At 40.5% G+C, this 27,903-nt stretch overlaps 1 protein-coding gene across 1 annotated transcript in view; it reads right to left on the bottom strand.

Annotated features, from left to right (window-relative positions):
- LOC124271201 (deoxynucleoside triphosphate triphosphohydrolase SAMHD1-like) overlaps positions 1-9,879 on the bottom strand; it is a 47,295-nt gene extending 37,416 nt beyond the window's left edge. Inside the window, exon 1 of the mRNA XM_046706283.1 lies at positions 9,811-9,879. The gene's annotated coding sequence lies outside the window, so the exon portion shown is untranslated. The remainder of the gene's footprint in view (positions 1-9,810) is intronic.
- Between the last annotated feature and the right edge of the window lie 18,024 nt (positions 9,880-27,903).

Below are 27,903 nucleotides of genomic sequence, written 5' to 3'. Positions count from 1 at the left end.
TGTAAAACTATTGAAAGCGTTCAGATTAAGATGTGTAAAAGGATATTGAAGGTAAAAAAGAATACTTGTAATTTAATGGCTCTTGGTGAGTGTGGCAGGATGTCTCTGCAGTTATCTTATATGACAAGGGCTGTCAAATATTGGTGTAAATTATTGTATATGGACCAATCTCGTCTATCTTAATTACCAGTGTTACAGGATGCTTTTAAAATTAGATGAGGGAGGTAGAATCACTTGGGCTAGTCATATTAAGAATACTCTGTTCAAATGTGGATATGGTTTTGTATGGGTATCTCAGGAAGTGGGTGATGTTGACATGTTTATTTGTATCTTCAGTCAGAGATTAGCTGACAACCTAAAGCAGGGATGGCATATGCAAGTTGAACATTTTCAGATTCCTTTTTATACAAACATTTTAAATCTCTTTTACAAGTTGAAACAAATCTTATGCCATCCCTACCATTACAGTTTAAGGTTGTTTTAGCCAGATTTAGATGTAGTAACTTTAGAATTGCTGTTAATAAGGGAAGACACCCCTCTACATTGTATGGAGATAGGTTGTGCCAGTATTGTTTAAGACAAGGGAACTATTACATTGAGAATGAAGAACATATATTATTAATCTGTGAACAATAACATATGTTGCGGCAAAACATACTGGGCATATCTACATGTAACTCTGATACTACATTTGTTAGCTTAATCTCACCTCAAGACTTCAGTCAATTGAGAAATATTTGCTTATATTTATGTAAGGTCCAGCAAGTTATTGACAGGAGTTATAAGTAATCTATACACATTTTACCATGGTTTTATAATGTATTTTGTACAATGTGCAGAATTTATATGTCAATATGATTGTATTTTGGGCCAGTGGCCTTTATACTGAAAAAAATATTTCTGTCTGTCTGATTTCATCTTACAAAGTCGTCATAATTGCTTTTACTTGGCAACTTTTCATAAACATTTGTTGTAAAGTTATAAGGATTGTGTCTGAAAAGGGCTTCCATAGTTATTTTTCCCGGGCCACAGCCCATTAGTTTTCCCGGGCCACACCCCACCTACTGGGATCATGACCTTTTAGCGTTACCAGTTACCAATGCAGGCGACCGGTGGATGAGTGCTGTCAAGAACGAAAACTATTTTTGGGGATCATTTTCGTCTCGATGTTTTTGCATTAGTGCAGAAGCATAAGAATATGTTCGCTAGAAAACTTTGGATAAAAAAACGCTCATTTGAAGCTTGTGATTTCCAAATTATGACAGCAGGAATACGAAGACGACTTCATGTTTACAAACACAAATGACTTTATGTGTGGCGACCGCGTGAACCCGGAAATGATAGGTGCGCGAAAATAGATGTCGGCGAATTTACATTACGCCAGGATATAATTGATATTATGCTGCTTCTGTTTGCCGATGATGTTGTTCTATTCTCCTAAAGGCAAATAAATGTCCTGCATTCATTTTGTATGACTTCAGTTAAATTTGGGCAAGACAAATATAGTCGTATCCAGAAACGGGGGAATAGTTGCCCCTAATAGTTGACAACATTTGGTTGTGTAAAATTAAAAATTGTTTCGTGTTATAAATATTAAGGCATCATGTTCTCATCCACGCTGATTTGGTCAACAGTGTGTAGTACTCTTGCATTGCAGGCTTCCAAAGCTGTTTTCCATGTATACAGACTGTTCCATAACTACAAGTTCTTGTCTTTTTCGACAGCATGTAATATCTTCGATGGTAAAGTTACACCTATTTTGTTGTATGCATCAGAAATATGAGGCCTTAAATATCATGACTGTTTTGAAAAGGTGCAAACGTCCTATATTAAACGTGTCCTGTGTGTTGGGAAATTCGCATCGTATAAGGCAATATTCGGCGAAATTGGTCGTACCAATATGTTTGTTTTAAGTAGACACAGAGCTGCTAAATATTGGATTAAATTGGTGTAAACAGATATCCACATCAATGTTTATAAAACGTTGAAAGAACTGGATGACAGAGGTAAAGGGAACTGGCTTTCAGATATCCGTCTCTTACTGTTTGCATGTGGGTATTCACACGTATGGTTATACCAAAATGTTTGAGATGAAACATTGTTCTTGTATGTGTTCAAGCAAAGATTAGTGGACATTTATGTCCACTATTGGCAAGCTTCACATTTTTCGAGTAATTATAGTCTTGTAAAATAAGGATTTTACCCTGAAGCATATATTACATATCTGTTTAATGAGAAGTCGTTACGGAAGGTATTTTGTAAATTCCGAATTTCTCTACATAATTTGAATGTGAATGCAACCAGACGAAATAAGGATGCTGAAAGACACTTTATGTAACCATTGTAACAGCGGTCCAGGATGAATTTCATATTTTACTAAAATGTCCAGAATTAAATGATTTGAGAATAAAGTATTTAAGAATTCTCAATGGCAAATATGTATGCAAATCACAAATCATAAATGAGTTGAATTTACGCAATAGACATTCCGTTAAAGCAATAGCAAAATTCTGAAATGTATGTTCCTCAAAAATGTTTGAAACAGTTTTTAAATATAGCGTTTCAATTTTCTTATCACGCGATAACAAAAGTGTTGTAACAACAGTTGTAACATGGGCAAGTTGGCAAATATTACTGAATAAAATCTGTCTGTCTATCTCTCTTTGTCGAAAAGGTCAAATGTTTGTCGAAAATCAGAACTTGGCTTCCTTTACAACGTTAATTGGAGAGCCATCCAAGTACAGTTCGGGATCTTTATGAGGCTTATATTTCCGACAGAAATGTAAACATTTGGTCTTTATCTTTTCAAATTTAAAGCCATTCTCAAGTGACCATTTATGAATTTTATTTAAACACATCTGTAATTGTCTCTCGATTGTATGCATATTTTTACCGCGACATGAAACGTTAAAATCATCCACAAACAATGACCCATCTATTGAGTCATCAAATACTTTTGAGAGACTATTTATTTTTATTCAAAACAAAGTAACGGACAAAATACTGCCTTGTGGAACCCCCTGATCCTGATTATAATGGTCAGACAGGGTTGACTGACTGAGTTTGGTTTTACGCCGCTTTTAGCAATATTCCAGCAACATCACGGCGGGGGACACCAGAAATGAGCCAGACAGGGTTGATCCAACACGAACTTGAAATTGCCTGTCTGCTCAAACTGTGATATAAAATGAGGCAAACGGCATGTAAATCTCTTAAAATACCATGTTTCCATTTGTATCATAAGCTTTTTCTAGGTCGAAAAAGATTAATACAGCATGCTGGTTATTTACAATGGACTTTTTAACGAATGATTCTTTTCGAACCAAATGGTCAATAGTGCTTGTATTATTGCGAAAACCACATTGGATGTTAGTAATAAGATTATTGGATTCTAGAAACCATTCTAATCTATTATTGACCATGCGTTCCATGGTCTTGCAAACACAGCTTGTTAAAGAAATTGGTCTATAGTTAAATGGATCTGTATTGTCTCGACCAGGCTTAGGTATTGGTACAACAATGGCATGACGCCACGAAGGAGGAAAGTGTCCTGTTGTCCAAATATGATCAAATATATTCAGAAGTGTTTCAAGACATGCATTGGGTAAATGTTTCAGGAGCTGATAGTGTATGCTATCTGCTCCAGTTGCCGTATCATGAGCTTGCGCATAGGCAGTATTCAGCTCATGCAGTGAAAATACGCCATTATAGTCTTCACCATTTTCAGAATGAAAGTTAATTTTCAACTTTTCTTGATGCTTTTTATATTTCTGAAACTGTGGATTATAATTGGATGAAGAAGAATGAGTAGCTAAAGTTTCACCCAACTTGTTTGCATATCAATTTGATCTGTTAACATACTGTGTCTATCTTTAGGATGATGAACACTAGAATTTCTACCTTTGCCCTTGATTCTCTGTATCATGTTCCACACCTTCGTCTTTGGTGTACGTGAAATAATTTTTGATACAAAGTTCTTCCTAGAATAACGTTTACTTTGTACGCCGAGCCTTGGCATTTCTTATTTTTACATTATTTAAATTTGAACTGCCTTTTTCCTACAATTCCTTGTTGTTTACAACCATCAGAAAACCGTGGTATACGACAATGAGGTTTAGCAGAGGAACAGTTACATCAGCGATATCATTCAATGTATCCGAGAACAACTGAATAGTATCCGGGACATTCACAAAAAAGCCGGATTTGAATTTGTTAGTACGAAGTGTTTGAAATAAAGGCCAGTTAGCCTTATTAAAATTCCACCTTGTTGCAGGTGGGTCATCAGTCGGATTTTTTAGCTGAGACGAAAAATGGTCACTACCACAAAGGTCATCATTGACCGACCATTCAAACTCTGAATGTGGGTCTGAGAGTAACAAATCAAGTTCAGAATACGTTCCCGTACTAGGATGGAAATATGTGGCTGATCAATCATTAAAGATGCATAGTTTATTTTTGGAAATAAAGTCTTCGAGTCTTCCTTTATTGTTCATACATATCGGTACTTCCCCACAAAGGGTTATGACCGTTAAGATCACCCATGATAATACAGGGTTTGGGAAGTTCATGAAATAGATCCTGGAGATCGGACTGGTGCAGAATTGAAGAACGGGAAACATACAAAGAGCAAAGCGTAAAGGTAAACTGTAGAGTAAGACGGACAGCAACAGCCTGAAGATTGCTTATACAGGGAACCGGGCTATGGATAACACCCTGCCTCACGAGAATAGAAGCACCGCCAGTGGCTTTATCACCTGGAGGTGAGTATGAATGAAATGAATTGTACCGACGCAACTCAAATCGATGTGTACTTTCAGGTATGTCTCTTGTAGGCCTCTGCAATTCCATTGTATTAGGTTCATAAAAAAGTTTAGGGAGCTTCAACTGGAGATCGTGAGCGCATGGAGATATCTCCATATCAAGCGGATCAAAAAGATTCTGAACCGCCACAGGAAGTGTTATAGGAGAATGTTCTTCTAAATGTTGAAGAGCTCTGGTCTTTCTTCTCAACTTTTTCCTTTTTCTTACTTGTGAGGTTAGCAACACTCTGAGTATCTGGACTTGGAGCAATATCTAAAGTTTGTGCTGGTTAGGTCTCCTCAGTCTGAGATGCTGATGAGCGATGACAATCTTGTGATGATTGAGTCGTGTCATCAAAGGTTAGCTGGGCGTCATTTACCCAAGAGGACTGTCTGACACGAAGTTGAAACAGTCGATGCTTTTTTAACAGAAGAAGGAGCAGGAGAAGAAGCTGCAGCAGAATATGTGAGACCTGTAGCTGGTCTTGGTGGAGCCAGAACCAGGTTTTGGCTTCTATGTATGGGACATTATTAGTGTATATCAATTTCAGGATTTTGTTCTCACACTCAAATTTTGGACAACCTTTCGATGATGCCAGATGCCCACCACTACAGTTGGCACACTTTATGTCATTAGTACATTCAGTACTTTCATGAGCTCCACTGCAGCGTGAGCACACTGACTTGCCAGTACAAGACCTCGCACCATGTCCAAACTTCTGACATTTGTAACACCGGAGTGGATTTGGTACATATACCTCCACTCCGATATTACAGTATCCAACCTTTATAATTTGAGAAGAGTAGTAAAGCTAAAAGGGAACAGGTAAGTATTTGTTTTTATAAATGTTGACTCTTGTTTCCTGCTAAAGCGTTTAACTGAAGTAACTCCTTGGTCTTTCAACTCTGCTACAATCTCTTCTTCTGTCATATCTGAGCGGGCCCTGTCTTTACATATGTTGAGAGTTTTGTGAACTGAAACAACAACCTGGTTGTTTACAAACTGCTGTAGTCCTAGCAGATTGACAGACTGTTACCTTCATAGGCATTCAATTACAAGAGAACTGTTCCGGAGACGAGTGACATTTTTTGCCTCTCCGCAGATACATTGGATACTCGTGGTCACGGCAAAAGGATAGATCTATAAAGGATTCCCATCAGCACTTTAGGAATCATTATTGAAATTTGATATCTCTTCATCGGATGAAGAGGGCATGTTTTAGATGAAGCAGATTGAGGGTTGGTAGCCATAGTGTAATAATATAATTCAACAACCATGCTCCCCACCCGCCATCGACTGTCAACAAAGACGATATTGCAGCGGAAACCAGACTGCAACACCAGGGTCACTGGGATGTTATACTCCAGAACATACAGACTTGAAAAGCCATGATATCTTAAAGAATATGTGCCAGACTGGTTAGGCCCAATTCAAAGGTCAATATAACCAGATTGGCCCATGAGCCACCTCCTTCTGGCATAGGCTTCTAGGCAAGTAAATTTATCAACAATTTGTATACTAGACATAAAAATGACCAATACTCAATAATGAGTGTGCAAAAATAATTTCTATGCGCAGGGGCATGACGTGACCTGCCGATTGATTGAATCGGGCCCATTCAACCACCCGTCTAGGTGAAGTCAGGGGCGAAGTGGTGTGTTTGGCAAAGGAACACTGTTCATGGAACCAGTTCCCTCAACCACCAGACTCCGGTCCTCCCCCGACACAGGGGCGCAACCCACGGCAAACAGGTTGCCCAGATCGGAATAGGCCAGCAATGGGGTGCTGTGGACCAAATATACCCCCGGGTCCACCACAGATGTGTGTGAAGTGTGAGAGGTGTGTTGGGTGTGCGTAGGATGTTTGTGAGATTTGTCTGTGAGATGTGTGTGTTTGATGTATGTGAGATGTGAGTGTGAGATGTGTTTCTGAGATCTGTGTTAGATGTGTGAGATGGGTGTGATGTATGTAGGATATGTGAGAGATGTGTATGTGATGTGTTAGATGTGTCTCAGGTGTGTGTGAGTGAGAGATGTGTGTAAGATGTTTGTGAAATGTGTGCAAGTGCGTGATGTGTGTTAGAAGGGCGTGGTGTGTATTTGAGATGTGTGTGGAATTGTGTGAAATCTGTTTCTGAGATGTACGTGAAGTGTGAGAGGGGTGTGGGATGTGTGTATGAGGTTTGTGAGATATATGTGAGGGGTGTGTGGGATGTGTGTATAATGTTTGTGATATGTGTTTGTGAGATCTATGTGAAATGTGTTTCTGAGATGTGAGTGAAATGTGTGTGCGAGATGTGTGTGTGAGTGTGAGATGTGTGTTTGTAGTGTATGTTTGTGGAGATTTTATGTTCCCAGGCATCTCAGATACCATGTCGCAGTTTCAACACGAACACCCAACTCACACAAGGTATACTGACACACAGCCGACCGCTCCTTCCTTTGGCCCATCAATGACGATCGCCAGGAAGAGTAAAAACAAATACCATCCAGTAACATAATACAACATGATGCCACTGGTATTGCACCACGAACCTTCCGCACTCCACGCAGAGCATGCTTTGAGGGGAAGCATGACACAGACACTCAAATGGCGTCATATTACTGGGACTAGCAGTGTATAAAGTATGGACATAGCACTCTGCGACAGAAAGAAATGTTGTGAGTTACAGATTTGATATCCAGTTAATAATGTGCTTACAGAGAGTGATCATCATAGAACAAGCGTCACTATTACCCACTACCATATTCACAAATTGTGCCTGAACCTTGGTCGTTTTAACTATGAGAGTTTAAGCAAAGGGGTTTATAACCTTATACAACTGAGACACGTATAGAGACAATGATACTAGAAGAGTCATAGATGAAACAAGTGTCTTACCTCAAACAGATGTCGCTTGACTGTCGGTATAACTAAGACAACAGTTTGGCATGAGGTTACAGTTGACAATCAGCTGCGACATTTTTCGGTTCGCAGGGACGTTAGGTTAAACATGGGGGAAGTAATATATATATATATATATATATATATATATTTACATCTATATCTTTATCATCAATTGCATATGGCCCTTGCAAACGGTTAAATCTTGGGGCTATGACAGAAAGCAAATGTGAAACACTGCTGGCAGTGCCACTAAAACCTTGAGATTCAGAGACAAAACCATCTCCTTAACACTGTTTGACCCGACTTCCTATTTACCAGTAATATTCCAGCAGCTCCTCTAGTGTGTGCACATTTGACAACTCTGGGTACAATCAAACATGTAAACGCCGACAAGGTTTCAAAATGCCTCAAACTGCTCTGACTCAAGAGTTGTGTGATCAAGGTTACAAAATTTATAGACCCATCTAAGCCTCGACAGGTTATATGGTTTCATATGTTTTAATGAAGACCACGCAAATAACTGGCGGACGAACCGCCAGACAGTAAACATAAGCTCAGAAGCACTTTACAATTTGTACGTAGTGATCCTGAAAACCAGCCTTGGTGGGAGTCGTGTGTACTATTTAGGATAGTATTAGGATAGGATATTTATATAGCGCACTTATCCACCCAACTACTAAACTAGTACATGCTCAAGGCGCTGGTACTTTTTTCCCTCGATGATTGGATATTTCTCGTTTGTATGTGTATAATGTCACCACGTTCCCGTGTCGGTTAGCTGATATCAGCAAGTTGACTCAAATGACACGTACATTAAAAAAATGTAACACCAGGTATTGAATCATGCAGTGAGATAAAGTGAAATCGTTGGCACAAACATAGCGACGTAAGATAAGCTTATATGCCGGGTATAGTGTACATTGTGTGGTAAGTGGTAGAGTGTGTGCTTGCGAAATGTGTGTATGAGAGAGTGAGAGAGAGAGATGTGTGTGATGTGTGTATGATATGTGTGATGTGTGTGTGATGTCTAGGATGTGTGTGATGTGCTTATGAGATGTGTGTGATGTGTGTGTAAGATGTCTGGGAGATGTGGTTCTGAGATGTGTTGTGCGATGTTTGTGTGATTTGTGTGAGATATGTGTGTGTTATATGTATGTGAGGTGTGCGTGATGTATGTGTGAGATATGTGTTTTAATGAAATGTGTGAGAGTTAGATGCGAGCGCTATGTGCATGTGAGAATTGTGTGAGAGATGTGTATGAGAGATGCGTGTCTTTGTGAAATGTGTGAGTGTTATATGTGTGGGAGAGATGAGAGTATTTGTGTGTGTTAGTGGAATTGGCATGTCAGTGAAATGTGTCAGATGTGTGTTTGTAGTGCAAGTTTTTATGGAGATTTTACATTCCAAGGCATCTCAGATACCATGTCGCAGTTTCAACACGAACACCCAACTCACACAAGGTATACTGACACACAGCCGACCGCTCCTTCCTTTGGCCCATCAATGACGATCGCCAGGAAGAGTAAAAACAAATACCATCCAGTAACATAATACAACATGATGCCACTGGTATTGCACCACGAACCTTCCGCACTCCACGCAGAGCATGCTTTGAGGGGAAGCATGACACAGACACTCACATGGCGTCATATTACTGGGACTTGACTAGTAGTGTATACAGTATTGACATAGCACTCTGCGACAGGAAGAAATCTTGAGAGTTACAGATTTGATATCCAGTTAATAATGTGCTTACAGAGAGTGATCATCATAGAACAAGCGTCACTATTACCCACTACCATATTCACAAATTGTGCCTGAACCTTGCTCGTTTTAACTATGAGAGTTTAAGCAAAGTGGTTTATAACCTTTCCGGATTTGTTTCACGACTTGACATGTACAGTATATCCGTTATCTCATTGCACTCACATATACTGTCCTGCCCTACATAGGTTTAAGCTGTTCACCACTCAATCGTAGCTTCGAATATCTGACATGTACACATCTTCACATATAACTGAGAGAAACGGATGGTTAACAATGCAACTGTTCTCTCAAATAACAACTGAGACACGTATAGAGACAATGATACTAGAAGAGTCATAGATGAAACAAGTGTCTTACCTCAAACAAATGTCGCCTGACTGTCGGTATAACTAAGAGCACAACAATTGTGACATGTTCAAGCTTGTCAGATATTGCATGAATCCCCACTACATAGCTATATGCCCAGGTATATACAGGCGACAAAACCATGTTCATATCCATATAGAGCGTCAATCTCCACTATCCAGCGAAAAAGGTTCAAAAAGTGCAAAAGCTGTGAAAAAGGGAAATTGATTGAAAGATGTCATTAGTAACAAATAGTAATGGGAACAAGAAAAAAATACATGGATGTATAGATCTAAACACGATACAGAAGGGACGGTTTGACGTGTAGAGGGACCTGCCAGTTCGACCATGTGGGGATTCGAACCTGGGTCTTCGGCGTGACGAGCGAACGCTTTAACCACTAGGCTACCCCACCGCCCTGATCCATAAAGACTTGTTGTTCCTATTAATGTTATTATACTGGTAATATTATACGGAACTATTGATACCGTTAATTCTCTATTGCAGTAAATCTATATCAAGGACACTTGTGTTGAATTGATCCAATTCTGTTCAGAACTACAAATATTGACTTTTCTATGTGAACTTGGGAGAAATAAATTAAAAGTGATTATTTGAACACATGATATTGTGACAATTGTACAATTGACTCTCCTTTCAGCAGAGATTTCTTATGGATGTGAAAAGGGTTTGGTCGCTTTTATTTTTGAAGTAAATGAGCTTCAGCCACACGGTTGGGAGACTTTGGAGACAGAAGCCATTATTTTATTTCATGTGTGTGTGTGTGTGTGTGTGTGTGTGTGTGTGTGTGTGTGTGTGTGTGTGTGTGTGTGTGTGTGTGTGTGTGTGTGTGTGTGTGTGTTCACAGTTGACAAACCCGCTTAACTAACGTACGTGATGTTTGTAGAAGGACATGCTCCGCCTCCATGTGGTATAAAACCCATCAAAAGTTTAGACTCACTAGTGTAAATGTAGCCACTGACATCAGTCAACTGTTTTACACTAGATTTTGCTAAATATTCCATACTGTTTAAGGTACTGTTTACACATGAACTGATGTATTGTAACAAAAAGAAAGAAACTGTGCATAGAAAAATATAAAATCTAAATTTATCAAACCTGTGTAGACACATAAGGATTTAAACCCAGAGATTAGTGATATGTATCCAACATGCATGCACGTGCCACGTTCCGTGACGTCAGTGGGTTCGTCCTTGAGACGTGCAATACGTTGTTGCACGTGCATTCCGGGAAAGAGAAACAGAGCAAATGAATGCCACACAATACTGTCACTTTGGAAAGCTCAACCCCTGCCCTTGCGATCGTTCAAAAAATTAACGGCTATTGAAACGCATAGCATGCCAAGGCTCACGTCTGCACAACGTCATGGGGACATTGGGATGGTCCGTGGGGGAATGTCTCAACGACAAGTGGCTTCACATTTCCACTGCCACCGGAACATCATTTCTGCACTGGTGAGACGCTACCAGAACACAAATGACGTCATCGATCGGCCACGTTCTGGACGTCCACGTGTAACAACGCCAAGACAGGACATATGGATAAGGGTGATCCATCTTCGCCACAGGTTTCTCAGACTGCAGTGATGACTGCCCGAACCATCCCAGGACTTCGCCGTATCCACCCCAACACAGTTCGACAACGTATACGTCATCACGGGATCAGACCACGACTTCCCGCCATACGTCCTATCCTGACACAATGTCATCGACAAGGTCGCCGAATGTGCTGCTGAAATCATGTCTGCAGACCCTTGTTTTGGTGGAGAAATGTTGTTTTTACAGATGAGTCCAGGTTTAACATTTCCCATAGTGATGGACGTCAACGTGCCTATAGACGCGTGGGAGAACGTTATGCACAGGCCTGTGTCTTGGAGAGGAATCGCTTTGGTGGTGGTTCCGTGATGATTTGGGGTGGATTTACAGCACGCCAAAGAATTCTTTTGGTGATTGTTCAGGGCAACTTAACTTGTGTGGGCTACAGGGATCAGATTCTTCGACCTGTGGCAATTCCTTTACTGCAACGTCATGGCCCTTGGTTAACAGTCCAACAGGACAATGCCCGCCCTCATACGGCAAGGGTTGCTATGGTTTTCTTGCAACACCACAACGTTGACTTACTGCCTTGGCCTGCAAATTCACTGGATCTCTCCCCGATAGAGCATGTTTGGGACGAGATGGATCGACGTCTTCCTCATTCGCCAGATAACGTCCTTGACCTTGCAACAGAACTTGAGAGAATCTGGCGTGACATCCCACAAGCTTTCCTTGCACGTTTGATAGGCTCAATGCCGATGGTGGACATACCCGTTATTGAGCTTGTGACATGGTCGTTTGATCCCTGTCCCGCTTGTGGACTCGTGACGTCATTGTGATTGACTTATCAATTGAAATTCTCCCGACTTGTTATGGTCTCATGATCCCTCCATTAAAGTTTATATGTACCTTTGACATTGTTATCGTACTTATCAACTGGGATAATATTTTGACAATGCACAGTTTCTTTATGTGGCTAGTATATATACATAACATATAGTGAGTGCTTTAAGTGAGTCTAAATTTGTTATGGGTAGTATATGTTAGGTAGTAGCATTCAATTATAAAATGTACAATATATAATTATGACAGGTAGCACTGTTATTGTACGGATTAACGGTTTGTTTGTTACTGTTTCCCTAAGCATGTATGTCAAAGTTTCTGTACTTTTCAATACTACGAGTAATTGTTTTGTCTCCGTTTGTGGCCGACACCATTGTAGGAACTCAGTGATTATCTATCGCATGCAGATCGAAACAGCGGGAAGCACGTAACTGTATTACAGACGTTTAGAGTTTCAATTGGACCCTTGCGTGCGATTTGAAAACGTATAACAACATGGACTGAAGGATTTGCGTTTGCTTGGGACATAGGAATCATGAAATTGATTGCTGTTCGGACCTCTACTGGGGCAGGCAATCTTGGATGGTCAGTGGACTCCAAGTGTTGATAGTGATGAAACACAAGGTTTGAAACTCATGTAAACTTGACTTCAGCCGGTCTCTGAATACACAAATACCCGGACCGGTGAGGCTCGTCACGGAATGGATGGCAGGGACCTAGCTCCGAGTGTCTCTCAAGCCTGCACTACTCACTTAACTATGAGAACTAACTTTCCCGATGTTAAAACGTGGCGTGCATATCACGAGTCCAAAGATACCAAGCAACTTTAGAAGCATATCAGACGGTGGTCACCATCAGCTGACTGTACACATTCCATTGTATCCCTGCATTGTGAGACTTATCAGAGATCAGATAACATGTAGGATGTTGTTGTGTTGGCTGGTTGTGACTCTAGATTTGTGCACGTATTGAGAAAGTGGCAGACACAGCAAAATGCGATGTAATGTGTTTGTCCATGCAGTATGTAGGATCTGTACTCTGATACAATGCACGGCCCCATAGCCACTTAAGCTGCTCACAACCTTATCGTAAGTTCATACATCTAACAATTAATCATGTTCTACGAAAACTATCGCACACACGTGAGAGGAATGAGGAACTACATTCTCTCGCATACGCTTGATACGAAAATACACAACTTTGTCATAGCGTCATACAGCTACACTCGCTTGTACGTCATTGTGAAAAAACGATTTATGGCCAACTGTTGAATGTAGATAAGAGGAACCCGACTAGAGCACCCAGGGTACATTGGTGGTTATATACTGAGGTGACGGCAGTCAGGTCACGCGGTGGAAAAAGTACTTCAGAAGCCTTCATTTATATGCACAGACACAAAACTTGTATCCATGTATTCATTGACAGCGTAGTAATAAAGAAGTCCACTGTGGTCTTAAAAAGTAGTAGGGAATCATGAACCATAGACGTTAATACCGAGTGTTAGAGTAAAGACAAGATGGCAAACATGCTCTGCATAAACGTCTGTAAAAGGTAACACCAAAATGCATGCGATTGTTTGCTCGTGTTGGTGTCGAGGCAATTAGCAGACTATGGAGCAGGTACCAACAAACCCAAACTGTTGACGACGCAGGTGAAAGAGAAGGGGCGTCGCGGGTGAAAGAGAAGAGTACATGAGGGATTGATGACGAACCAGGCCCTCCTATATCAAGCACGCTCGGCCTCACAAATTTCTTTCATCGGGCTTATGGAGAGTGCGTTATGGGTCAAATGATAGGAAATCGTCTCCATGCATCTCGACGGCCTGTGATGCCTGTACGAGGTATCTCAAACATATGCCAACTGGGGACGCAAGCTGAAACTGGTTGTAGAAAGTCACATATTTTGAGATGAGTCTAACTCACTTCGTACCTCCATGATAAGAGTGGTGAAATGAAAGTCACCCTGACACCTGATGACAGATTTCCCCATTTCTGCGCAAACGCAATTCCATAATTATTGATGAAAGGGTCACTGGAGGGGATAGCCTCTTTGTACCCTTTGCTGTCATGTTTGCAAGGCGGCTGTCGACGTTATCCTTTCACGACAACAACGTCGCCGCGCACGTGTTGTCATTGCTCACCACCGGAAGCACATCATCCAGAACGTTTCCCCCTTAAGTACTTCTCAGACATGACAAGGAGGTGTGTTTATCAACGTCCAATTCCGCCGACCTGGCTGAACTTGGCACAGCGCTGCAAGATGACTGGTGCAGACTCCGTCCAGTCGCCATGTGAAGACATACTTAGTATGCCTTGTTCAGTGAACGAGTGTTTAACAAATCGTGGCGGAAATGGCACTAAGGGTCAAGAAATGTCAACTAATATTGCCCAAGGCGGTGGAAGCATCTCACACTGATTGTATGTGTTCCCATTTCGTTCATTATTATCATACAATTATTACTAAAGACTATCAACTTTGGAAATTGTGAGCTATATACAAGTATCAACTATTTAGAGATTGTTTGACAAATACATCTATCCATTACTGTTCTTTGTTCAATAACTACATATACATGTTCAGTGCGAGACGTTTGTTATGGTGTTTTGTAGTCAGAATTATATATATACCATTAAAAAAAGCGGGGATATTCCATTTTGCGAGCATACTACTGGTCAGTGCCAATGCATATGAGAAAAAGTAATATATGTCCATACAGATGAAACATTTCCAAAGGAATGAAATAAATTGTCACATTTTCCCTTAATTTCTCTTCGTCATATCTTTCCTCCTTGGCTTCATCATTTGCATTTGATCAATCTTGTAAATCCAATATCTCCTACTTTTTTTAATGGCACATTATGGGAAGTTACGAATAATTCGCAAATAATCTACGGAAAGACTACATCAATATAGTCTCTTTTTATTGTTTTATCCTCTTAATTGCGAATCTTATTCTAGTATCACGCCATTACCATTGCACTGCTCTCTAAATACATCAGACTAATGTCCAAATATATGATGCGGGTTACGTTTTATGAATAAACAACGGTTTGTAAAATATGTATATTTTCCGTAATACTATTTTTGACACGAGTATTCGATTTATGATGATGACTTTCGTGAGCATTAGAGTAAGGGCAATTAAATAGTGTTGCTTTGTGCAAGGGGTGTTATCACAGTAATGTATATGTACATGGTTAAACACATACGGATCACATAGATAACAACATGGACTGTGTTACTCACTCGATGATTACAGATTTGATTTTGATGTGTCATTGTGTCAAGTGGTACATAGTTCAGGTGTAACCTAGAAGACTGAATCAGTGTCACGGACACAGGAGATAACTCGATCCCAACTACACTGAATGTCCTGTATCATGTTCACTGGTTCGGGGAGGAGAGGCAGCAAGTCCGATCTAATGTAGGTGGTATGATACTCCACCCATTAAAAAACTGGAGTGAAATTTGTGCAAACGAATGAATTATTTGGATAGATTTGAAATCGGTAAAGTCCGGAAACCAACATGGGGTTACTTATTTACCATATTCTTTTACTGGGGTATATTGGGAAATGATCATTACGACAGTGCATATTTCTATAGGTTTATAGTGTGTTATTGATTTTTCTAATTCCTAGTTTGATACGCGTACACCATGTTAAATCACCAGGCTCCGTGCAAACACCGCAAATCAATTTGAAGATATCATATTCATGGATGATAAGACAAGACGAATTTCCTTCAGGGCGGAATAACCTGATATGTCATGGAATTAGCAGAAGATAACCCTTTGATTTAAGCTCAACGTCTCAGAGACGAGAAACTCAGCAATATTGCCAACTTCGTTTAACAAAGGACACAAATAGTGTATTGAAAGCGGCTACGCAACAGCGTTGTCACGATCACCCCAGTCAACTTGCAGGTGTAACTGAGGTTCACTCTGCACGCTCTTTTGATCGTATGCTCTGAAAGCAGGGGTGGTGGGCTGGAGGTTAATGCGTCCACCCGTCACGCTGTAGACCCGGGTTCGATTCCCCACGTGGGTATTGTGTATGAAGTCAATTTCTGGAATGATTCCCCGATATATTGCTGGAATATTGCTAAAAGCGGCGAAAAACTATGCTCACTCAGTCAGGAGGAAATGCGAAGGTGCGTGTTTACGGCAGGATGAGTGGTGTTAACGTGGTGTACACGATGGGCGACAGATCACACGTGAAACAAACAGACCCCGTGACACAGGTTTGGCAGGACTTTACCACATGGGTGCACATCGAAACCCGGAAGTACTCATACACGAAGGGAGACCACACATGGAGTACAAGCAGCGAAGGTTTGAGTAGGAGACCTCTTTAGGCTGTCGACAGGGCCGGACGTGCGTCTCAGCCGCTCCGTGTTTAGGGGTTGTATTCAGTTTTGTATGTCCTGTTTATTATTAAGTTTAATAGTTTTATTATTTGTATAATGTGTATTTCATTCGATCGCACGGACCTTTCGCACAACAGGAATTTTGGCTCATTGTATCCGAGCATATTCTTTTCATCATATACTATCCCAAAAAAGAAACGCATGGGATCAATTTTTTAGATCTATTAATTACCTCTTGTGTTCAAACAATCGTCAAATATGTAACAAGAGTGTTAATAACATGATTTTACACAATTGCACAAGTACAAAATCGACTTTACCTGAAAATGTTGATTTCGATGAGATTTCTTACAAGGATTAAAAAGGCACCACCACAACGCAACAGAAATCACCTCCCAGTTGAAATTGTGCAAAGAGCATGCACTGTCTGGCTATAAAAATCCAGATTACTTTCGGAAATAGGCATTCGTTTTGAAGGAGTTTCAAGGTCAAATCACTACGCCACGTCTTGACGCTGCGACACCGAACATCGCCATTGAAACAATGCACGCTGGAGATTACCAATCTTTGGTTGCCAGGCGTCTGAATGTTAGTCTTAGCACGATATCACGGCTTGCAGCTGGTTACAACCAAACAGGCATAAATGACCATCCCCATACAGGCAGACTTCGAGTCCAAGATCGGTACATCCGGGTAGTACATTTGCGGGATCGTAATTCCACGGGTGAGAGCACAGCAGCCAGAACGCCTGGACTTCGGAGGATATCCGATCAAACTGTACGGAACAGGTTGAGAGAGACTGGACTGAGAGCCAGGAGATCCAACGTCGGGACCGTGCTACGTCGTAACCATGGCGTTCAACGTCTCCGTTATAAAAAATTATCCACTTGGTTGTATAGACATTTCCTTCTTCTAAACTGATGCAAACAATGATGTACTAAAGTCTATTTATGGACGAGTTTTGCATGTTTGAAAATGCAACATTTTGGCAAAGGATGTCTGGGTTATGCGTTTCTTTTTTGAAAAGTATATATATATGTTTGTTTATAAATATGTTGGTTATGTATTTTTAGACCAATACACCACTCGATGGCTTTTCATGGTACCGATCCCTTATTGGATAATATTGTAACAATCACGAATTCATGCATAAATATGCTGGCGAGTTTAATATACCTAGATGTTTTAAGACAACATTGACCATATCATGGAATATAACTTGCTGAATTGTGCTCACTATATGGCACTCGCACGCTCAATGGGCGTCTGTTTGAAGATAACGGTACCATATGTGCATCTCACAACGGAGCCAGTGTCGTGGGTTATATGGCAGCTTCTTCTAACCTGTTTCCACACATTACTTATTCTGGAATGTTCACGTGGCTAATGAAAAGTATCAGTAAGCAGATGGTCACCACAAAGAGGGCAAATATGAATATGTGCATGGTGAAAAACGATTTCAATACACCTGGAAAAAAGAATATAGTGATCTATTTCTTCAGGGAAAAAAGTGTTCCTTAACTACAAGTACTCAGAACATTTTAACAGGCCTGTGATTCTATTACTTTCATAATCTGCTGAACACAAGCAACAAGCCAGATTCTGCGTCCCTTCTTCAGAATCAATGAGATAACTTTGAGGGGAATGAATTTTACGTGCAAATTGGAAATTAATGTTATGATACTTGTCTACGATAAAACTGTCCACCATAAAACTTCGTTTCTCACTCATTCTCTGGGTAGGAGTATTGTATTTCCTCTTCTCAAGTCTGGTCGTGTGCATGCTCCAAACAACTACCAAGGTGCTTATAAATTCACTGTATGAAGTGTTTACTAGTGGGGTACAGAGGCATAAACTGTGGTGTGGCACATATAACGTAATATCAGTAACGCTGTCAGTAACATAACAGTATTACAGAGGAACATACGAACAAATAGGCCTCACACATTGTGTCCATGGTGGTAGTGGTGGTTCTAGTCTGCTGTCAGTAATACATATACCAATATTACAGAGTACCATACCAACAATAGGCCTCACACATTGTGTCTATGGCGGTGGTTCTAGTCTGCTGTCAGTAATCCATATACCAATATTACAGAGTACCATACCAACAATAGGCCTCACACATTGTGTCTATGGTGGTGGTTCTAGTCTGTTGTCAGTAATACATATACCAATATTACAGAATACCAAACCAACAATAGGCCTCACACATTGTGTCTATGGTGGTGGTTCTAGTCTGCTGTCAGTAATACATATACCAATATTACAGAGTACCATACCAACAATAGGCCTCACACATTGTGTCTATGGCGGTGGTTCTAGTCTGCTGTCAGTAATCCATATACCAATATTACAGAATACGATACCTACAATAGGCCTCACACATTGTGTCTATGGTGGTGGTTCTAGTCTGCTGTCAGTAATCCATATACCAATATTACAGAATACCATAACAACAATATGCCTCACACATTGTGTCTATGGCGGTGGTTCTAGTCTGCTGTCAGTAATCCATATACCAATATTACAGAATACCATAACAACAATAGGCCTCACACATTGTGTCTATGGCGGTGGTTCTAGTCTGCTGTCAGTAATCCATATACCAATATTACAGAATACCATAACAACAATAGGCCTCACACATTGTGTCTATGGCGGTGGTTCTAGTCTGCTGTCAGTAATCCATATACCAATATTACAGAATACCAAACCAACAACAGGCCTCACACATTGTGTCTATGGTGGTGGTTCTAGTCTGCTGTCAGTAATCCATATACCAATATTACAGAATACCATAACAACAATAGGCCTCACACATTGTGTCTATGGTGGTGGTTCTAGTCTGCTGTCACTAATATATATATACCAAAATTACAGAGTACCAAACCAACAACAGGCCTCACACATTGTCTCTATGGTGGTGGTTCCAGTCTGTTGTCAGAAATGCATATACCAATATTACAGAGTACCATACCAACAACAGGCCTCACACATTGTGTCTATGGTGGTGGTTCTAGTCTGTTGTCAGTAATACATATACCAATATTACAGAATACCAAACCAACAATAGGCCTCACACATTGTGTCTATGGTGGTGGTTCTAGTCTGCTGTAAGTAATACATATACCAATATTACAGAGTACCATACCAACAATAGGCCTCACACATTGTGTCTATGGCGGTGGTTCTAGTCTGCTGTCAGTAATCCATATACCAATATTACAGAATACGATACCTACAATAGGCCTCACACATTCTGTCTATGGCGGTGGTTCTAGTCTGCTGTCAGTAATACATATACCAATATTACAGAATACCATAACAACAATATGCCTCACACATTGTGTCTATGGCGGTGGTTCTAGTCTGCTGTCAGTAATCCATATACCAATATTACAGAATACCATAACAACAATAGGCCTCACACATTGTGTCTATGGCGGTGGTTCTAGTCTGCTGTCAGTAATCCATATACCAATATTACAGAATACCAAACCAACAACAGGCCTCACACATTGTGTCTATGGCGGTGGTTCTAGTCTGCTGTCAGTAATCCATATACCAATATTACAGAATACCATAACAACAATAGGCCTCACACATTGTGTCTATGGCGGTGGTTCTAGTCTGCTGTCAGTAATCCATATACCAATATTACAGAATACCAAACCAACAACAGGCCTCACACATTGTGTCTATGGTGGTGGTTCTAGTCTGCTGTCAGTAATCCATATACCAATATTACAGAATACCATAACAACAATAGGCCTCACACATTGTGTCTATGGTGGTGGTTCTAGTCTGCTGTCACTAATATATATATACCAATATTACAGAGTACCATACCAACAATAGGCCTCACACATTGTGTCTATGGTGGTGGTTCTAGTCTGCTGTCAGTAATACATATACCAATATTACAGAGTACCATACCAACAATAGGCCTCACACATTGTGTCTATGGCGGTGGTTCTAGTCTGCTGTCAGTAATCCATATACCAATATTACAGAATACGATACCTACAATAGGCCTCACACATTCTGTCTATGGCGGTGGTTCTAGTCTGCTGTCAGTAATCCATATACCAATATTACAGAATACCATAACAACAATAGGCCTCACACATTGTGTCTATGGCGGTGGTTCTAGTCTGCTGTCAGTAATCCATATACCAATATTACAGAATACCATAACAACAATAGGCCTCACACATTGTGTCTATGGCGGTGGTTCTAGTCTGCTGTCAGTAATCCATATACCAATATTACAGAATACCAAACCAACAACAGGCCTCACACATTGTGTCTATGGTGGTGGTTCTAGTCTGCTGTCAGTAATCCATATACCAATATTACAGAATACCATAACAACAATAGGCCTCACACATTGTGTCTATGGTGGTGGTTCTAGTCTGCTGTCACTAATATATATATACCAAAATTACAGAGTACCAAACCAACAACAGGCCTCACACATTGTGTCTATGGTGGTGGTTCCAGTCTGTTGTCAGAAATGCATATACCAATATTACAGAGTACCATACCAACAACAGGCCTCACACATTGTGTCTATGGTGGTGGTTCTAGTCTGTTGTCAGTAATACATATACCAATATTACAGAATACCAAACCAACAATAGGCCTCACACATTGTGTCTATGGTGGTGGTTCTAGTCTGCTGTCAGTAATACATATACCAATATTACAGAGTACCATACCAACAATAGGCCTCACACATTGTGTCTATGGCGGTGGTTCTAGTCTGCTGTCAGTAATCTATATACCAATATTACAGAATACGATACCTACAATAGGCCTCACACATTGTGTCTATGGCGGTGGTTCTAGTCTGCTGTCAGTAATCCATATACCAATATTACAGAATACCATAACAACAATATGCCTCACACATTGTGTCTATGGCGGTGGTTCTAGTCTGCTGTCAGTAATCCATATACCAATATTACAGAATACCATAACAACAATAGGCCTCACACATTGTGTCTATGGCGGTGGTTCCAGTCTGTTGTCAGAAATGCATATACCAATATTACAGAGTACCATACCAACAACAGGCCTCACACATTGTGTCTATGGTGGTGGTTCTAGTCTGTTGTCAGTGGTAATACATATACCAATATTACAGAATACCAAACCAACAATAGGCCTCACACATTGTGTCTATGGTGGTGGTTCTAGTCTGCTGTCAGTAATACATATACCAATATTACAGAGTACCATACCAACAATAGGCCTCACACATTGTGTCTATGGCGGTGGTTCTAGTCTGCTGTCAGTAATCTATATACCAATATTACAGAATACGATACCTACAATAGGCCTCACACATTCTGTCTATGGCGGTGGTTCTAGTCTGCTGTCAGTAATCCATATACCAATATTACAGAATACCATAACAACAATATGCCTCACACATTGTGTCTATGGCGGTGGTTCTAGTCTGCTGTCAGTAATCCATATACCAATATTACAGAATACCATAACAACAATAGGCCTCACACATTGTGTCTATGGCGGTGGTTCTAGTCTGCTGTCAGTAATCCATATACCAATATTACAGAATACCAAACCAACAACAGGCCTCACACATTGTGTCTATGGCGGTGGTTCTAGTCTGCTGTCAGTAATCCATATACCAATATTACAGAATACCATAACAACAATAGGCCTCACACATTGTGTCTATGGCGGTGGTTCTAGTCTGCTGTCAGTAATCCATATACCAATATTACAGAATACCAAACCAACAACAGGCCTCACACATTGTGTCTATGGTGGTGGTTCTAGTCTGCTGTCAGTAATCCATATACCAATATTACAGAATACCATAACAACAATAGGCCTCACACATTGTGTCTATGGTGGTGGTTCTAGTCTGCTGTCACTAATATATATATACCAAAATTACAGAGTACCAAACCAACAACAGGCCTCACACATTGTGTCTATGGTGGTGGTTCCAGTCTGTTGTCAGAAATGCATATACCAATATTACAGAGTACCATACCAACAATAGGCCTCACACATTGTGTCTATGGTGGTGGTTCTAGTCTGCTGTCAGTAATCCATATACCAATATTACAGAGTACCATACCAACAATAGGCCTCACACATTGTGTCTGTGGTGGTGGTTCTAGTCTGATGTCAGTAATACATATACCAATATTACAGAGTACCATACCAGCAATAGGCCTCACACATTGTGTCTATGGTGGTGGTTCTAGTCTGCTGTCAGTAATACATATACCAATATTACAGAATACCATACCTACAATAGGCCTCACACATTGTGTCTATGGTGGTGGTTCTAGTCTGCTGTCAGTAATCCATATACCAATATTACAGAGTACCATACCAACAATAGGCCTCACACATTGTGTCTGTGGTGGTGGTTGTAGTCTGCTGTCAGTAATACATATACCAATATTACAGAATACGATACCTACAATAGGCCTCACACATTCTGTCTATGGCGGTGGTTCTAGTCTGCTGTCAGTAATACATATACCAATATTACAGAATACCATAACAACAATATGCCTCACACATTGTGTCTATGGCGGTGGTTCTAGTCTGCTGTCAGTAATCCATATACCAATATTACAGAATACCATAACAACAATAGGCCTCACACATTGTGTCTATGGCGGTGGTTCTAGTCTGCTGTCAGTAATCCATATACCAATATTACAGAATACCAAACCAACAACAGGCCTCACACATTGTGTCTATGGCGGTGGTTCTAGTCTGCTGTCAGTAATCCATATACCAATATTACAGAATACCATAACAACAATAGGCCTCACACATTGTGTCTATGGCGGTGGTTCTAGTCTGCTGTCAGTAATCCATATACCAATATTACAGAATACCAAACCAACAACAGGCCTCACACACATTGTGTCTATGGTGGTGGTTCTAGTCTGCTGTCAGTAATCCATATACCAATATTACAGAATACCATAACAACAATAGGCCTCACACATTGTGTCTATGGTGGTGGTTCTAGTCTGCTGTCACTAATATATATATACCAATATTACAGAGTACCATACCAACAATAGGCCTCACACATTGTGTCTATGGTGGTGGTTCTAGTCTGCTGTCAGTAATACATATACCAATATTACAGAGTACCATACCAACAATAGGCCTCACACATTGTGTCTATGGCGGTGGTTCTAGTCTGCTGTCAGTAATCCATATACCAATATTACAGAATACGATACCTACAATAGGGCCTCACACATTCTGTCTATGGCGGTGGTTCTAGTCTGCTGTCAGTAATCCATATACCAATATTACAGAATACCATAACAACAATAGGCCTCACACATTGTGTCTATGGCGGTGGTTCTAGTCTGCTGTCAGTAATCCATATACCAATATTACAGAATACCATAACAACAATAGGCCTCACACATTGTGTCTATGGCGGTGGTTCTAGTCTGCTGTCAGTAATCCATATACCAATATTACAGAATACCAAACCAACAACAGGCCTCACACATTGTGTCTATGGTGGTGGTTCTAGTCTGCTGTCAGTAATCCATATACCAATATTACAGAATACCATAACAACAATAGGCCTCACACATTGTGTCTATGGTGGTGGTTCTAGTCTGCTGTCACTAATATATATATACCAAAATTACAGAGTACCAAACCAACAACAGGCCTCACACATTGTGTCTATGGTGGTGGTTCCAGTCTGTTGTCAGAAATGCATATACCAATATTACAGAGTACCATACCAACAACAGGCCTCACACATTGTGTCTATGGTGGTGGTTCTAGTCTGTTGTCAGTAATACATATACCAATATTACAGAATACCAAACCAACAATAGGCCTCACACATTGTGTCTATGGTGGTGGTTCTAGTCTGCTGTCAGTAATACATATACCAATATTACAGAGTACCATACCAACAATAGGCCTCACACATTGTGTCTATGGCGGTGGTTCTAGTCTGCTGTCAGTAATCTATATACCAATATTACAGAATACGATACCTACAATAGGCCTCACACATTGTGTCTATGGCGGTGGTTCTAGTCTGCTGTCAGTAATCCATATACCAATATTACAGAATACCATAACAACAATATGCCTCACACATTGTGTCTATGGCGGTGGTTCTAGTCTGCTGTCAGTAATCCATATACCAATATTACAGAATACCATAACAACAATAGGCCTCACACATTGTGTCTATGGCGGTGGTTCCAGTCTGTTGTCAGAAATGCATATACCAATATTACAGAGTACCATACCAACAACAGGCCTCACACATTGTGTCTATGGTGGTGGTTCTAGTCTGTTGTCAGTAATACATATACCAATATTACAGAATACCAAACCAACAATAGGCCTCACACATTGTGTCTATGGTGGTGGTTCTAGTCTGCTGTCAGTAATACATATACCAATATTACAGAGTACCATACCAACAATAGGCCTCACACATTGTGTCTATGGCGGTGGTTCTAGTCTGCTGTCAGTAATCTATATACCAATATTACAGAATACGATACCTACAATAGGCCTCACACATTCTGTCTATGGCGGTGGTTCTAGTCTGCTGTCAGTAATCCATATACCAATATTACAGAATACCATAACAACAATATGCCTCACACATTGTGTCTATGGCGGTGGTTCTAGTCTGCTGTCAGTAATCCATATACCAATATTACAGAATACCATAACAACAATAGGCCTCACACATTGTGTCTATGGCGGTGGTTCTAGTCTGCTGTCAGTAATCCATATACCAATATTACAGAATACCAAACCAACAACAGGCCTCACACATTGTGTCTATGGCGGTGGTTCTAGTCTGCTGTCAGTAATCCATATACCAATATTACAGAATACCATAACAACAATAGGCCTCACACATTGTGTCTATGGCGGTGGTTCTAGTCTGCTGTCAGTAATCCATATACCAATATTACAGAATACCAAACCAACAACAGGCCTCACACATTGTGTCTATGGTGGTGGTTCTAGTCTGCTGTCAGTAATCCATATACCAATATTACAGAATACCATAACAACAATAGGCCTCACACATTGTGTCTATGGTGGTGGTTCTAGTCTGCTGTCACTAATATATATATACCAAAATTACAGAGTACCAAACCAACAACAGGCCTCACACATTGTGTCTATGGTGGTGGTTCCAGTCTGTTGTCAGAAATGCATATACCAATATTACAGAGTACCATACCAACAATAGGCCTCACACATTGTGTCTATGGTGGTGGTTCTAGTCTGCTGTCAGTAATCCATATACCAATATTACAGAGTACCATACCAACAATAGGCCTCACACATTGTGTCTGTGGTGGTGGTTCTAGTCTGATGTCAGTAATACATATACCAATATTACAGAGTACCATACCAGCAATAGGCCTCACACATTGTGTCTATGGTGGTGGTTCTAGTCTGCTGTCAGTAATACATATACCAATATTACAGAATACCATACCTACAATAGGCCTCACACATTGTGTCTATGGTGGTGGTTCTACTCTGCTGTCAGTAATCCATATACCAATATTACAGAGTACCATACCAACAATAGGCCTCACACATTGTGTCTGTGGTGGTGGTTGTAGTCTGCTGTCAGTAATACATATACCAATATTACAGAATACGATACCTACAATAGGCCTCACACATTGTGTCTATGGTGGTGGTTCTACTCTGCTGTCGGTAATCCATATACCAATATTACAGAGTACCATACCAACAATAGGCCTCACACATTGTGTCTGTGGTGGTGGTTCTAGTCTGCTGTCAGTAATACATATACCAATATTACAGAGTACCATAGCAACAATAGGCCTCACACATTGTGTCTATGGCGGTGGTTCTAGTCTGCTGGCAGTAATACATGCACCATTATTACAGTGTATGAAACCAACAACAGGCCTCACACATTGTGTCTGTGGTGGTGGTTCTAGTCTGCTGTCACTAATATATATATACCAATATTACAGAGTACCAAACCAACAACAGGCCTCACATATTACCCCTCTAAGAAAGTGTAATCCCAAATAAAACATATGTTACATTGACCACTTTCTTAATGGCATTGTGTAATCATAGCTTTCGGCCGTGGGAGCCGTGCCATTTAATACATATCAGTGGGGTACATAAAGCCCGCAGTCTAGACTACCATTTGTCCGACTTCCAATTTTGTTGAAGCCGCGGTAGCTGAGCGGGTTAGGCGGCTGACTTTGTGTGCTATCTACGCATGCTTCCCACACAGGATCTGTACTCTGATATACCACCCGGCCCCAAACCCACTTAAGCTGTTCACAACTTTATCGTACCTTCATAAATCTAACAATAATCATGTTCTAAGAAAACTATTGCACACACGTGAGGGAAATGAGGAACTACATTCTCTCACATACGCTTGATAAAAAAATACACAACCTTGTCATAGCGCCACACAACTACAGTTGCTTGTACATGATTGTGTAAAACCGTTTGGCGTCCCGATACACTGCTGTCTAAATACATCAAACTCATATAAAACTACCAGATGCTGTAATGTGAATTGATTGCGGGTTACGCTTGACAGATGAACAACGGTTTGTAAAATATGTATATTTTCCGTAAAAAAACGAAACATAAGTCTCATTAACCTATACAGACAATCACCTACTTTTCAGCCGATCCGGATTTTCTCGTGTGAAAGTGAAAAGACACTGCACAAACAACTATGGTTACACTGAATCCTAATTGCTTGTTTCATAAGAAAATGGTATTTACAAGTTCACTTTAATTTTAAACGTTAATAACATCGTATTTCTATATTTTATGGCGAGGTGTAGGCAGCATGACCTTAAAGGTCGGGGCGCAAACCTCCTAAACCCCCGTAGGTTTCCAAGTAGTCTCCCATTTGCTACTCCTCAGCAGTGAAGATGTTATCAGCCCGTGAGTGACAAGACTGTAACGGCTATGGGTGCCTGGCAAGAGCCTGGTGATGTCAAAGGTTAACCTTGGAATTTACGACTAGAAAAAACCATGTGCCTTATAGTAAATGTCCAACAACCATTTCACTACATATTTTGATGACAAAAGAGATTAATTTGATTAGCATATATAAAACAACAAATTTTACTTATATTCCCAATATACAATCTTCAGCAAAGAGATGTCAGCATCAGATAAGTCTACAACCCTAGCCCTGCACAGCATGGTGTCAGGGGAGTTGGGAAGGGTGGCATTTTCCCAGTCTGCCTGAAATATGAAACCCTGAATGAAACATTTCCCCCGCTCCAAGACTTGTG

This window comes from Haliotis rubra, unplaced genomic scaffold (assembly GCF_003918875.1).
Source record: "Haliotis rubra isolate DU_JTF1 unplaced genomic scaffold, ASM391887v1 Scf1586, whole genome shotgun sequence".
Taxonomy (NCBI): Eukaryota; Metazoa; Mollusca; class Gastropoda; order Lepetellida; family Haliotidae; genus Haliotis; species Haliotis rubra.
The sequence above is the reverse complement of the archived record's forward strand: the minus strand, read 5'-3'. Positions and strand labels throughout refer to the sequence as shown.